We start from the raw sequence: 16589 nt of genomic DNA on the forward strand, positions 1-16589 counted from the left end.
CTAGAATAACAGTTCAATACTGACTCACTCAAAGCAATAATAAAAGTGAGCATGAAAGAATTACAAGATGCTTAAAGGGCTCAAAAATCTCACAAAAATTATGGCTTTTTGATGTTAAAAACTTGTGAATTCCAATTCAAAGTAATACCTAAACTTTGGGGAAACAACCTAATATTTTAAATTCTTAAAAATCAACTTATCATTGTTGATTCTCTAATGTCTTAAAGTTTAAACAATCAATGCATAAATCCCTATGTTTTAATTCAAGATATATTAATCAAAATCATAAAACAATTAAAATTTATCCTAAATATGATATGAGAGCTTTTTAAGAGAACAAGGCAGTCATTCAAGGATTTTTCTAATAATGAAATGAATGCCTCCCCCCACACTTAAGATGTACATTACACTCAATGTCCAAAGATAGGTATTATAAAATAAAAATAAGATAGGGAGAGAAGTGAAACTTCCTGTATGATGAATTCCTCGAACTAGACTTTTGGAGAGTAATTGGTTCGAGAGTGGAGAAGGATACTCTGGCGGTCGTAGAGGTTCATTAGTCCATAAGTCCTGTGCCAAAAGAATATTATATCTAGTGGTGGCTATGGTCGTGGTTGAGCAGGACATGGCAGTCATGGAGAACCTTTCCCGATGGAGTTTTAGTTCCTATGTAATGATGAGCTTAAGAGCTCTATATAACTGTGATAAAATTAGGAACTTTTTAGGGGATATTAGGAAGAATAAGTACTCGAAAATAAATAACCAAAATTAATAATTAAAAATAAAATTCTAAAATCTAACAAAAATAAAAAATAGTTTCAATAAAAATTAAAAACATAAAATAATAAATAAATATTTCTAAACATCTTCATCGCTGGATGGTTCATGAGGCGGGACTGGCGATGAGATGTGGAGGTGATGACAAATGAAGCCGCTGCATGAACTGGACGAGAGGATGGTGGTGGCTGAATCGGTGGGCCCTCGTGCTATGGAGGGACATCATCAGGAATGTCCTTGGAGACCTCCTCCTTGGTAGATTGGGCAAGACGATATTGGGGAGGGTAGGTTCCTCGGCGCCTCTCGATCATCCTCATGCTAAGCATGCTTGAGATGACTTGTGGAGACATCTAGCCGATGAGGGTGAGGGATGATTCTTGGGCAGCGGTGTTGAGGACCCCGAAGTGACGCGCCAGCCAAGTCACGTAGGGGCCAATGGAGATGACCCCCTTCCGATGCCGCTCCGTCTTGTGCTGAATCGCAAGGGCGATGAAATAGGCAAGGTCGATGGCGTGCCCTTGCGACATGCACCATAAGAAGTAGAAGTCATGGGTGTTGATGACGCCAGTGCTCTCTCACCTCCCTGTAATCGTGTAAGCTAAAATAGTGTGTAAGTACCTCAGGGATGGTAGGAGAACTGATGCCTTGGAGCGGCTAGGATTGTACTAGGCCATGCTAGGGGCCAAAGTGTAGTTCATTCTCCTCCCTGAACTCCTCCGTATATAGGCCTAGTGCAGCACCAAACTCTGGGATGCTTAGCTGGCGGACTAATCCGCCTAGGCGAAACTGGACCGTGCTGGGATCATCGTACCTTGTCATTACGGTCAGGAGATGGAACGTTGAGTAGAGTTTCATCGTGAGCTTGAGTATGTCGGCTCGATAATCTCGAAGAACAGCTCCCACGGGTCAGTGGTTAAGAGAGCCCAAATCGCATCAGCCATCTGGACTTGTTCTACGGCAGCCCAGTCGATGCAGCGGCCCGTTGTTAAAGGTCAAGCCCGAAGTATTTGGAAGAGCTCTTCTTGGGGCCCTCATGGAAACTGTAGGAGAGGGTGACAAATTTCTACGGTTAGACCGGCAAAAGATGACGCTCCCTTCCTCTACTTTGAGGCTGGTACGGCAGTTTTCTTTCCTCTTGAAGATGACATTGAAGGCCTGTAATATAAAGAATAATAATAATAGGTAAACATATTCGAAGGGGAAGTAAACTATTTCAGCCAAGACTACTAATATGAAGCAAACTCAACCAAAATAATAATGACAATGGGAATAGAAATGTAATGGGTATAAGGTTTTCCTAGTCTCAATTTAACATAAATTGTATGGTAACTAACCTAGGAATGCAATTTAAATGATAGACATTGGCATGATAATAGCATGAAAATAAGCATAGTAATGGCATGGATATGAGGTATGTCTAACAACTTGATTTAATTCAAAATGTATAATAAAGAACCTAAAAATGCAAACTAAATGATAAAGTAATGAACAAAAATGAAAACTAGTACAAAAGTAATGGAGATTGTAACACCCCGTACCCGAGACCGTTGTCGGAAGCGACCACGAGGTGCTAACAGACATAATTCATGTATGTTCACAGTCCATTTTAAAAATTTCCAGACAGCTGGCTAACTGCGTCACTGTCACCTTAAAAATCATATCTTGAGTTCCAAAACTCGAAAATCAGTTTTGTAATTTTTTCCTGAAACTAGACTCATGTATCCATCCAAAAATATTTTTCTAGAATTTTTGGTCAAGCCAATTAGTACAGTTTATTAGTTAAAGTCTCCCCTGTTACAGGGTTCGACTACACTGACCTTCCTGCATTGTGACTTAGATAACTCCTTATACAAGGCTTCAATACTTATGTCGTTTGTTTCTAATGAAACTAGACTCAAAAAGGAATATATACATATATTGCATGACTTCTAATTATCTCTGGTTAATTTATAATGAATTTCCAAAGTCAGATCAGGGGATCCAGAAATCGCTCTGGCCCTGTTCCACGAAAACTTAAATATCTCTTAAAATCTGACACATATGACCGTTTTGTTTCTTCCATATGAAAGTAGATTCATCAAAGTTCGATTACATAATTTATTCACTATTTAAATCCATTCCTACTATTTTTAGTGATTTTTCAAATCCACACCACTGCTGCTGTCAGCATCTGTTTTTAAGGTAGACTTTACCTATTTCATAGTTTCCATGATTCGACTAGCCCTTTAGCATATATAGCACAAAATATGATCATGATTAACCATTCCAATGGCTAATTGTTTCCAAACATTTCCATACCTCTTAATGAATAACATACAAAACGATTATAATACTATGCTCAAAGTGTATATAAGTCATTTTCGCATGGCTATCCAAATTTATACAAAACCAAAGGGTACATGACCAACAACAAAAAGGGGTGTCCTATACATGCCATTTCAAAGTTCAACCAAAAGTGTACCAAAAGGGGCTTTGATAGTGTGGACGACTTCGACGTCAACAATCCCGAGTCCGATAGCTGACGAACCAAAATCTATAAAACAGAGATTCAAAGAAACGGAGTAAGCATTTAATGCTTAGTAAGTTTTGAGCAGTGAAATTAGGCATAACTAAAGTATAGCATTCATACGACGAAACGAATAATTTCATATGCACATATTCTCACAATCATACCTACTTCACATTTCCAACCCTTATATTCATACATAAGAAATCAACTTGACTAAAAGCCGGAAGCTTGTTAATCGATTGAGCAAATACTATTTAGAGGGAATCAATTATCTCAATGCACATACGAAACATACCTCATCGTTGGGATTTTACGAGCGTATTAATTGAAATTATTACAGCAAGATCGCTCATTCCCAAACCCAATTATCTTCGGGATTTAGCCGGATATAACCACTCGCAAAGCCATCGGGCCTTAGCCCGGATATGGTCACTAGCACAAATCACTGCAGCAAAATTGACTTTTAGCGGCGTTTTTTAAGGTCTTTAGCGGCGCTTCTACAAGCGCCGCAAAAAACGCCGCTATAGACGGCGCCATTAAAGTTTGCGGCGTTTATTTGAAAAAACGCCGCTAAAGATCACGACCTTTAGCGGCGCTTTTTCCATAAACGCCGCTAAAGATCACGACCTTTAGCGGCGCTTTTCCACAAACGCCGCTAAAAGTCATGAAATTCGAAAAAATATATTACAAAATATTATAAAAGTCATGAAAATTATAAAAAATTTAAAATTCATTATCAAATTAAATTTTCTATTAAAATTTTAACTTTAAAACTAAATACAAAAATTAATGAATTTAAATTTAGAATTTAAAATAATAAATTAATAACACAATTAAAATCCAAAAGTATATGCAAAATAAAAATAATTAATAATAAATTTTCTTCTTTCAACTCAAATAAAAATAAAATGTTGAAACAAAACAATTAAATAAAAATTAGAATAATTAGTTGACACGAGACTATTATTAAGTATATGCAAATATGCAAGTAGACGATTACAAAATAGGGTGTAGCTTTTGATCAACTAATTAGTTGATCCTCCTGCGAGTTCTATTTATAATCGCTTAACTAACATACAAACATAAGACACTCTAATACTTTTTGCACATAAAATATCTAAAAGTCACACCGAATTGATTCATAGCACATACGGTGTCAATCGCATGTTATCATCCTTATTCATTCTTTGCAATGCCTCCCACAAGCATTCGTAGAGGTAGGAGCTAGTCATTATGTGCCTCCTGCAAATTGTTCTTGGACCTAAAGTGTAGTTGGTTTTTCTGTTCCATTTGCCACCAGTCAAAACATAAAAGAGCTATTGCCACACAAAAGTAATCATCAAAACGATATCCGAAAAACAATATACGATTAAATTATGAGAATGCAAAAATACAAAACGATACACTGTGAGTATATCCATGTAAGCTTTCGTGTTTTGTTTTTGTTTCATAGAACCCTTTGAAAACTTCTACACACTTGACTGAAACAATGATGTTAAATATAAATAACAGTTCTAAAACACAGTGGAGAAATAAAGTTAGTCCCGTCATCAAGGAATGTCATCTTCAATCATTACCATCTCGGCAGGGAGATTGAGGTCAAATGATTTATAACTCGCCGAATCTGTTGTAGAGAACGATCAACATCAAATAATCCCGGGATGTGCAGTGAGTTTAGATATTAGAACGATCCTTTGTCAAATCACTAGGATGTTTTAGATGAAATCATTGAACACGATCCTTATTAAAAATTTAGATATTAGAACACAAACCTTGTGGAGGAGAACTGCACAAGCACAACAATAATGATGATAAATAAACACCTTGCCAGCTTGAAATGCTTAAATACTACTTTGCACCCATTTTGTTAGTTTAAGAAAAATATTCCACCCCCTCAATAAATTGCTATCCAAGAAGAACCTTCATGACTTAGTTTAGCAAAGAAAAAAAAACCAATAAACGTATCCACCATAGTTACTCAGGACAAAATGTTATAGGTTACTCCATTTTAAAATCTGCAAGAATGAAAACTAATTTAAAATGATATACGGTGCTATTATTTAAGGAGACAAATTCTGACTATTAATCAAGATAAAATGTTTTTCAAATTAAAAAATATATATATTACAACTATAAATTGCAGTACAAATAATACATAATTAACCATCCAAATTTAATTTGGAATCAATTTAGATTAGAAATTAAAAAAGTAACCAAACTCGAAAATGGCTCAAAACTCATTGAATTTTGAAACTTGCATTAATTAAAAATAGCAAATGATGTAATTTGCCAACTTTTGAAGATAAATATCATAAAAATTCAAAGTGTGAATGTAAGAAGATTCTTTGAGAGCAACCCTAATGGTTTAGATAACACCAAGACATTAATAGTTATTGTAATAAAAACTTAAAAACAATAATTCACTTGATGATGTAAATTAATTAATTATTATGAATCTTCTTTTAAGTATATAACCATTGAACTGTGGTGCTAACATGCTGACAACATTTATTTATTTATTCCAAACACTTTTTGTTTCTTCCAACATTTAAAAATTTTATTAGATAATTTATAAGAGAAAATAAATGAAAGTATTAGAAGATATTCCAACATCAAATGTAGCATCATTTATTTTGGATATGTTATTAGAAAAGATAAGAGCAGTTATACATCCATCATCTCCTTATTTACAAATCATTAAAGGTGAAAACATGAAAAAAGAAAGAGATCAAATCATGTGAACAAAGGCAGCAACAAACAAGATGTAAACATGAAAGAGAAACTTACAACTTCATTACATCCATTTCTCTCCTCTTGCTTTGGGAAGACATTTTATCTGATATAATTAATCAAAAGTGCCTGCCAAACTTTCAACAGTCTGCAAAATAAAATTTGAGTTTAACACTTCTATTTTCTAGAGTCTCTTATCTATAAATCTGAGTAGGACAAACTCAATAGATATGGGTGAAAAAAGCTAAAGTTTAAGAAACCTCAGATTTTATGTAGTTCACCAAAAATAAATGTTAATGCACATTATAAAAAAAGTACAAAAATTGAGAGAAGTAAAACCAACCAAATAAACCACATCACTGTTAGTGCAGACTATACATGGAAATTAACTTTTCTTAGTGTTCAAATGTAGGATAGTGAGTTCGGATATTTGACCAATATAGCAATGCCTAGAAAGACCCACTAAAGACTTAAACATATATTAGAAAAAGAAATTATCCAAATTTCTTTATTTGATGCTTATGTTCATTCAACCATTTCTCAGTTATGCAGGACCTCAACCTCTAGAATATGACTAATTTAGTTCACTTACTCTTAATCCTACTACTATTTCAGGAATAGCAAGCCCAAAGCATACTGAAATCAACATAAAAGCTGGAAGCTTGTCTTCTACATCAAAATTTTCACCTTTTCTACAAAGCACACCGCACCTATGAGCAATTATACGAGTAAACTAAAGGTGCATAATTTTTAACATAATCATTAAGTTAATGAGATACGTTATGAGACAAAAAAGTAAAAACAATTTACAAAAACATTCTTCTAAGAAAGGAAAGATCAACTTCGACTAGTAAGATCTACAATAAAATACATTTCCAATGAAAGTCACTTCATATATAAATAATAGTATAAAATTTTGATTCATGAGGCCAATAAAAGAATACTTTAATGCTATGTTTCTTTTAGCTTAAACATTAATGAGAAAAGGCTACAACTATATACAAAAATAAAATGAAAACTCCAGTAACTCAACATGAACCTATCAACCTTAGAAGTTAAAAGAGAAGTTCTCTTATTCAAACAGAGGTATCCATCAAAGATGAATATGCAAGTATTTTCTCTTAAAAGATTTTCAATTATTTTGAATTTAAAATATGGATTTAGACCCAGCCAGCATGGCAAGGAGGAGAGAATAACCTGGCCTCGGGTATAGACACCCATCTCCAATACCATGGGGTGTCGACACTCCATATAATGGTAAGGTCCCTGGTGACAACATGTAACATTTCTTCCCACTCCCTCTTTCCAGTCAAAAACTCTGTTTCATCAATATCAACTAAATTATAATTGTATTTTCTCTTAGTTGCCCTTTTTTTTCTCTCTCTTTTTGGTGAATCGAAGTAAATCCCCAATAACAAACACCATTAGATAAAATCAGACATATAAGGGAAATATTAGACAAAATTTCCATATAAATTAAAATAATATATCTTAATAATTCAATTATTTAAATTCACATGGAAACAATTAATTAAGAAGTTGCATGAAATACAAAGGATTTTGAGTTCCTACCAATCTCTTCAATTGTCTCATAATTATGGGGAGTGGGGACTGCATTTTTGTCAATTCAAGAATGAAAAATAATTGTAATTTGTTAGCAAAATAAAGTAATAACCCAAGTCCAAAGTGAGAGTCGTAATTTATAATGTAAAATATTGAATATGTTAAAAGTTTAAAGATAATTTAATCAATATCTTTGAATGTTAAAGTTTTAATAACCACTCTGTTTTACTGCATGGGCTGACTAGCAATTACTTGAGGCAGCAATAAACCTGAATAACTTGGGAAGAAGCAGCAAAACATTGATATAAAGTGTTCTAAATGCAGCACATAAATTACCCAATGCAAGTAAGAAAAACAGACTACTTTATGAGTCTTCTTTTATCAGTTTCTTTATAGACATTGCCAGCACTGCTATTTACTTGTTATCGCTAAAAGTCGTTATATGAATTTTCATTTTCATTTCTCATATTCAGCACTTAAATTACAAACCTTATCCAATAGTTTATGAAATAATAATGTTGGGAAGAAAGTTTGTGTTTCTTTATCTGAAAAATCCGATGGTATTTGGGATGTTACAGGATTGTAGCAATCAAAGGACCTACATACATAGGACACTAATAACTTGATTAATGCTCTAGGAAAACCAGATAAAATTCCTTGCTGTTTTTTCCCATGTAAGGGAAACAAGTCATATTCAGATCAAAGGAAAATAATATTTCAAGAACTTAAAATTCACAATAATAATATGATTGGACAAAACAACATGTGATATTAATAGGATTATAATGATTTTGCTTTCAGAAAATGAAGCATCCAAAAGCTAAATATGACTCTTAGATTTTCAGATTTTTAACCTGTAAACCCTAAATGGACATTAAATTATATAACAATGCTAGGGAAATTTTTATTACAACTTGAAAGAGAAAAGATGAAATTACCTTTCGTCCAGCTTCAATGAGAAGGGGATTTTCACAGAGGCTAAGATAAAGTTGTTTCTTGGACGAGAAAGAGAGCGATGAGGGAATTAATGCCTGGTATTGGGATGGCAAGAAGCTTTCCCAAACAGCATCGGATTCAGTAGCCGAATTAAAATCAGTTGAAACAAGCGACAATCTACAGGCATCTCGAGGGGAGGTAAAGGAAATAATGAGGGTGATACAATCTAGTGGGAGAGCACTCAGGTCGAGAGTGCCGCACATGATCTTTCCCTTTCCTTTTCTTTCTTCCATTTCAGAAACCTCGGTTTTCATGAGATCCGAAATATCGATTTGTAGTAAGCAAGATACCAAGTATACATAATAGGATTATAATACTAAGAAAGAAAAAGAAGAAGAAAAGGAGTAGCTATGGTGGGCGAATTTAGTGCAGTGAAATGAAAAGGAAAAAGGAAATTTGGGGGCAAATTTTGAGAGTAGAAGGGAAAAAGAAATTTGGGGGACTTGGTTAACGAGCGGGTAACCAAAAAATAACTTTTGAGAGTTAGCGGTGTTTTGCGTTTTTTTATAAAAAAAATGGCCTTTTGCGGCATTTTTTAAAAAAACGCCGGTAATTCATGAATTTTATTATTTTTAATTTAATTTTTTTATTTTTAACATATTTTTCTATTTTTTTCTTTTAAAATTTTTATGTTGAGATTATTATTTTTTTGAATTTTTTCATTTTGAATATTAAATTTTTAACTGAAATATGGACTAAAATTTTAAATTTTAAATATTAAATTTTTAAGTTTTTATTTTGATTTAATCATAGACATTTTAAAAATAAATACATCAATATATTTTTATATTAAATAAATATAAATATTTATGTATGCAATATAAATATAAAGTAGAGTTATATCAATAATTGTGTTAATAATTTACAAGAACTAGATCAAATTAAAATTTATATATACAATTGCACCCTAATCCCTATATTTATCCCTAAACACTAAAAATTAAACCCTAAATCATACACCTAAACTATAAACCCTAAACTATAATGATAATTAATTTAATATTTTAAAATTAATATTAACATTATTAATATAATTACTGATATAGCATCATTTTATATTTATATATTGCAAACACAAATAACTATATCGCATTTTTAACATATTTTATTTGAGACATTCTATTTAATCTAAATATATTTAAAGAAAAAATAAAGTCTATTATTTATACAAAGTTACATAACTTTAATAAAACAATTTCTCTATTGGAACACTCTAGTTATAATGTCCACTCTGTAAGATATTTCTATGTTATATAAACTTGGAAATTATACATAGTTCAACAAATGCTGATTAATATTTAAGCTTGCCACAATCAAAATCACCCTTTCTTAATAGCATCCCAGGTAAGAATCTGGAAAGAAAATTATCTCTTAAGAAGTTAATAATTGTCCCATTGTAAACTTCAACCCTAACCTTAATTTAAACCATAAATCATAATCCCTAAACCCATAATTCATCATAAACCTTCAAATACTAGCTAACTCTTAAATCTTAAACCCTAAACCGTATATCTTAAACCATAGTTAATTTATAAACCTATTTAAAACCTAAACCATAAACCATATATCTCAAACCATAAACCTTAAACTATAATGATAATTAATTCAATATTTTAAATTCAATACTATATCTTTTACGATTATATAAGAAAATATTTAATACATTGTATAACCATAAATTTTAATAATTATTGTTTTAGGGGTTATAGATTAGTGTTTATGATTTTTTTGGGGTTTAGGGGTTATATAACTTTTAGCGGCGTTTTACCAAAAGCGCCGCTAATGCTCTATTTTTAGCAAAACGCCGCTGTTGCTCTATTTTTAGCGGCGTTTTTTGTAAAACGCTGCTATTGCTCTGTTTTTAGCGGCGTTTTTTGTAAAACGCCGCTATTGCTCTGTATTTTAAAATTTTTGCGGCGTTTTTTGAAAAAACGCCGCTAAAAATGCCGCTAAAGCCCTATTTTCCTGTAGTGAATGCCTTCGGGACTTATCCCGGATATAGTAACTCGCACAAATGCCTTCGGGACTTAGCCCGGAATTAGTAACTCGCACAAATGCCTTCGGGACTTAACCCGGAATTAGTAACTCGCACAAATGCCTTCGGGACTTAACCCGGAATTAATCACTAGCACAAATGTCTTCGGGACTTAACCCCGTTATCATCCGAATATTCATGCACATATTAGTAAATCATGACACATCTTCATTTCATTTTCATAACTAGAATTCAAACACAATCAATTATTAAGCATTCCCATTTTCGGCTCAATAGCCACATACGAACAACATGATTCGACTTGCTTCATGACATGATTTCTATGCACATACGGGTACCCATCATACGTATAGACTAATTAACTCAACATATAATTCAAGTAGAATCATTATATCACCGTATATTTGTTATGCTTACACGTCATGACTTAATCAAATCGTAAACTAAGTTTCATTACTCGAAAACTTACCTCGGATGTTGTCGAACGATTTCAATGGCTATTCGATCTCTTTTTCCTTCCCTTTCTCGGATTTAGTTCCCCTTTGCTCTTGAGCTTAATATTAACAAATAAATTGATTTAATCATTTTGAACATCAAAGAGGAATTCAAGGTACTTAGCCCTTATATATTAGGCATTAGAGTTATATATGTATGAAATCACGAATCAAATTCAACATATTACCCAATATTCTCCTTAGCCGAATTTTCTAAGTCAAGATAAAGCCATCAATATGCTTACCTATGGCCGAACATACACAACAACCTATGTACTCATTCATGTGGCCGAATATGCATGTCTATGTTGAGGCCGATTGTATACTTAATACATTCTACAAATATGGTCACTTGTATTGACTAAATACCATTTTGTTTCAAGTTCAAAACTCGGCTAATACACATATATACACTAGAAATCAAATACTAACATTTGCACTTCACCTTAATAGCTAGCTTAGCAAACCTTGATTTAACATATAATTGTTCATAACACAATTTAAGCATACTCTCCATTCCATCAATTTCAAAACACATACATTACTCAATAATGTTCAAAATTATATTCGCCTTAGTACACAACTTGCTAGCCGATTCTTCTCCATCTAGCAACTAATGCACATGTGTGCTCATTTGTTAGACTCTACTTCATCTAACAACAACCATATTTTTCTTCTACTTCCTACCATGGCCGAATGCTCAAGATACCTCAATACCGAAACTTTTAACTTGGGTTGCTTAAAGAACTTGGTGATGAGTTCAAATTTATCTAACACCTCAAGCATCATAACACATCCATATAGCTAACATGCTAATAGTATCAAGGCTTCAACCTAAACTTTTGAAGCCTCTTAGTCGAATACTAACTCTCTAATAACCCCAAATCCATCCATGAGGTAGTTAGGATTTAGACTAATCATCCAAGGGATGTATGAACTTTCAAAGCAACATTAAACATACCTTAATCTAGTGAACCACCATAGCCGATTTTTCTCCAAGCTCTTTCCCTTCCTTTCTTTCCTCTATTCGGCCAAAGATGTTCAAGAATGAACACTTTTTTTTTTCTTTGTTTTCTTTCTTCAATTCACGGCAATGGGGGAACATGGATGAGACAATTTTTTTTTCATCACTCTTCCCTTTGCATTACTTTAATACTAACCCCTTTTTTTTATTCTTTCTAACATAACACACTAACACAACATGTTTACAACATGTTTCCACCCATAGCATGGCCGGCCACTAGCTCAATTTTGGGCAATTTGACATGGAAGCCCCTCATTTTCATAACATGCATTAATAGGCCACTTTGCATTTGCCTGACACATTTCTAAATTTTCTCATATAAGTCCTATTTAATAAAATTCACTTACAATTAACAAAATTCAAACATGAAATTTTTACACATACATATATACATATAATAAGCATCAACTATGACGGTTAATTATTTTTGTGACTCGGTTTAGTGGTCCCGAAACCACTTGCCGACTAGGGTCAATTTAGGGTTGTCACAACTCTCCCCCACTTAAGAAATTTTCGTCCCCGAAAATCTTACCGGTAAATAGGTTTGGGTATCGTTCTTTCATGGCATTCTCAGTTTCCCAAGTAGCTTCTTCTATCCCGTGTTTGAGCCATAACACTTTTACTAAAGGAACCTTTTTGTTACGTAACTCTTTCACTTCACGAGCTAGGATACGAATCGGCTCTTCTTCATAACTCATGTCGGATTGAATTTCAACCTCTGATGGATTAATTACGTGTGACGGATCAGATCTATAACGTCGAAGCATCAAAACATGAAAGACGTCGTGAATCTTTTCAAGTTCAGGGGGCAAAATCAATCTATACGCAACTGGACCAACTCGTTCGGAGATTTCATACGGCCCAATGAATCTCGGACTCAACTTGCCCTTACGGCCAAATCTGAGTATCTTTTTCCAAGGTGACACCTTAAGAAATACTTTGTCTCCCACCTAATACTCAATATCTCTTCATTTTAAATCCGCGTACGACTTCTGACGATCTGATGCTGCCTTTAGACTTTCACGAATTATCTTTACTTTCTGTTCAGCATCTTTGATTAAATCAACTCCGAAAATTTTACTTTCACCGAGCTCGGTCCAAAACAATGGCGTACGGCATTTACGCCCGTACAAAGCCTCGTAAGGTGCCGTCCTAATATTTGATTGAAAACTATTATTGTAAGCGAATTCAATCAAAGGTAAATACCGCTCTCATGAACCACTAAACTCGAGGATGCAACATCTCAACATATCCTCAAGTATCTGAATTATCCGCTCGGATTGACCATCGGTTTGTGGATGAAAAGCGGTGCTAAAATGCAGCTTGGTAACCAAAGCTTCTTGCAATTTCTTCCAAAATCGCGAGGTGAATCTCGGATCTCTATCCGACACAATAGAAATAGGTACCCCGTGTAATCTCACAATCTGAGAAACATACAATTCAGCTAGTTTACCCAACGAAAAATCCGTACATATGGGAATAAAATGAGCCGACTTAGTCAGTCTATCCACAACAACCCAAATCGCATCTTTCTTACTTGCCGACAATGGCAGCCTAGATACAAAATCCATCGTGACTCGATCCCATTTCCATTCAGGTATCATGATCGGCTGAAGTAAACCCGTAGGCACTTGATGTTCTGCCTTCACTTGCTGACATATTAAACACTTCGAAACAAAATCAGAAATGTCTCGTTTCATACCATGCCACCAAAACTGACGTCTCAGATCGTTGTACATTTTTGTACTCCTCGGGTGAATTGACATTCGGCTACAATGAGCTTCGTTTAGAAGCATCGAAATGAGTTCTGAATTTCTTGGAACACACAAACGACTTCTGAACCTCAAACAATCGTCATCATCAATTTGAAACTCTGAATCTGTATTCGGAACACATTCAGCCCGTTTTGCAACCAAGTCATCATCGACTTTCTGAGCTTCACGAATTTGATGAATCAATAATGGTTTGGCCTTTAATTCAGCTACTAACACATTGTCGGGTAGAACAGACAAGTGTGCGTTTATCGCTCGTAAAGCAAATAGTGATTTTCGGCTTAAGGCGTCCGCAACCATATTAGCCTTTCCCGGGTGATAATCAATGACAAGCTCATAATCTTTCAACAACTAAAGCCAACGCCTTTGTCGCAGATTCAAGTCTCGTTGAGTCATCAAATATTTGAGACTTTTGTGATCCGAAAATACATGGCACTTCTCACCAAATAAATAATGTCGCCATATTTTCAAAGCGAATACGATGGCATCTAATTCGAGATCATGGGTCGGATAATTTTTCTCATGTGGCTTTAATTGTCTCGACGCATAGGCCACAACTCGACCTTCTTGCATCAATACGCAACCCAACCCAAGTAGGGAGGCATCACTATAAATGACAAACTCTTTGCACGATTCGGCTGCACTAGAATTGAGCTTCATCAAATAAGTTTTCATTGATCAAAACTTTTCGACATTTTTCCGTCCATTCGAACTTAACATCTTTTTGAAGTAGCCGTCATTGGTGTGGCTATCATCGAGAAACCTTTACAAACCGTCGGTAGTAACCGACAAGTCCCAAAAGCTCGAACCTCAAGAATATTTCTCGGAGGCTTCCAGTTAAGTATGGCCGAAATTTTGTTCGGATCAACTCGAATACCCGATGCAGATACCACATGACCCAAGAAGCTAACCTCTCTTAACCAGAACTCACACTTACTGAACTTAGCATATAACTACTTATCCCGTAAAATTTGCAACACTAATCCCAGGTGTTCAGCATGATCGGTTTCATTTCTCGAATAGACCAAAATATCATCGATAAACACAACTACATACCGATCCAAATACGGTCTGAAAATCTGATTCATCAAATCCATAAATACCGCGGGGGCATTAGTGAGCCCAAACGGCATCACTAAGAATTCGTAGTGACCGTATCTCATTCTGAAAGCAGTTTTGGGTATATTCGAATCTCGAATTCGCAACTGATAATAACCCGATCTCAAGTCTATCTTTGAAAACACTGAGGCTCCCTTTAGTTGATCAAACAAATCATCAATGCGCGGCATCGGATATTTATTCTTTATTGTTACCTTATTCATCTGACGATAGTCGATGCACAACCTCATCGTTTCGTCCTTCTTTTTCACAAACAATACTGGTGCACCTCAAGGTTAGAAACTTAGTCGAGCGAAACCTCTATCCGTCAACTCTTGCAACTGAGCTTTCAACTCTTTTAACTCGGTTGGTGCCATACAATACGGAGCTATCGAAATCGGTGTAGTCCCAGGTACAAGCTCAATACCAAACTCTACCTCCCGAACAGGTGGTAAACCCGGTAATTCTTCGGGAAAAATATCCGGGTATTCACAAACCACCGGCACAGATTCAAGTTTCTTTTCTGGCTCTTTATTATCAAGTACATACGCAAGATACGCTTCACACCCCTTTCTCACATATTTTTGAGCTAACATCAAGGATATTATTGTTGGCAATCCATTCAAGACAGTAGACTCAACTCGGATTATCTCATTATTTGCGCACCTCAAATCAATAGTCTTGCTTTTGCAATTCACAACCGCATCATGCACGGTCAACCAATCCAAATCGAGAATAACATCAAATTCATCAAATGGCAAAAGCATCAAGTCCGCCGGAAAATAGGAACCTCGAATTACTAGGGGACATTTCTTACACACTTTGTCGACAAGCACGTAACGACCCAAGGGATTTGACACTCGAATTACAAACTCAGTAGACTCAAGTAGAGTCTTACTGGATGCTAAGGTTTCACATATATAAGAATGAGTAGAACCAGGGTCAATCAAAGCAATCACATTAGTATCAAAGAGAGTAAAAGTACCGGTAATAACATCTGGTGAGGAAGCATCCTCGCGTGCGCGTATAGCGTAAGCTCTAGCAGGAGCACGAGCCTCAGATCTGGTTGTAGCATCTCTAGATCCTCTCTGACCGCCACTAGCATTGCCCATATTCCTAGATGGTCTACCCCGAGCAGTAGTAGCACCAAGCTTCCCACTCTGATAGACGTTGTGTTCAGACAATCTCGGACAATCTCGGACAATCTCTAATAAAGTGGTCCACTGACCCGCACTTGTAACAGGAGCGGTCATGAAATCTACAACTCCCCGAGTGCCACTTACCACAATACTAACACTCCGTTCTGTCTCGACGGTCATTTCCAACACTAGCGACCGAAGTGACTCGTGCACTCACAGGGGGTCGATCACGGTCTCGTCTAGAAAAGCCCGAAGTGTCTCTAGATCGGCCTAGATTATCTCTAAATTTCTTCGATGATTGTTGGCAGGGCTTTCCCGAAGATCTCTTACGAAACTCCTTTGCTCCCATATCAGCTTTTCTTTTCTCCATACTGAGCTCCTCGGCTTTGCAAGCTCGCTCGACAAGTACCACAAATTTTCGGATTTCCAAGATGCCAACATACAGCTTTATATCATCATTCAGTCCATCCTCGAAACGTTTACACGTTACG

At 35.2% G+C, this 16589-nt stretch overlaps 1 long non-coding RNA gene across 1 annotated transcript; it reads right to left on the reverse strand.

Annotated features, from left to right (window-relative positions):
* Positions 1–3053: 3053 nt before the first annotated feature.
* On the reverse strand, positions 3054–3676 carry LOC128286884 (uncharacterized). Its single transcript, XR_008277563.1, has 2 exons — positions 3582–3676; positions 3054–3310 (listed from the first exon to the last, which is right to left on the reverse strand). It is a non-coding gene; the product is annotated as an uncharacterized LOC128286884 (long non-coding RNA).
* Positions 3677–16589: the final 12913 nt, after the last annotated feature.

Source organism: Gossypium arboreum, chromosome 13, assembly GCF_025698485.1.
Source record: "Gossypium arboreum isolate Shixiya-1 chromosome 13, ASM2569848v2, whole genome shotgun sequence".
Classification (NCBI taxonomy): Eukaryota; Viridiplantae; Streptophyta; class Magnoliopsida; order Malvales; family Malvaceae; genus Gossypium; species Gossypium arboreum.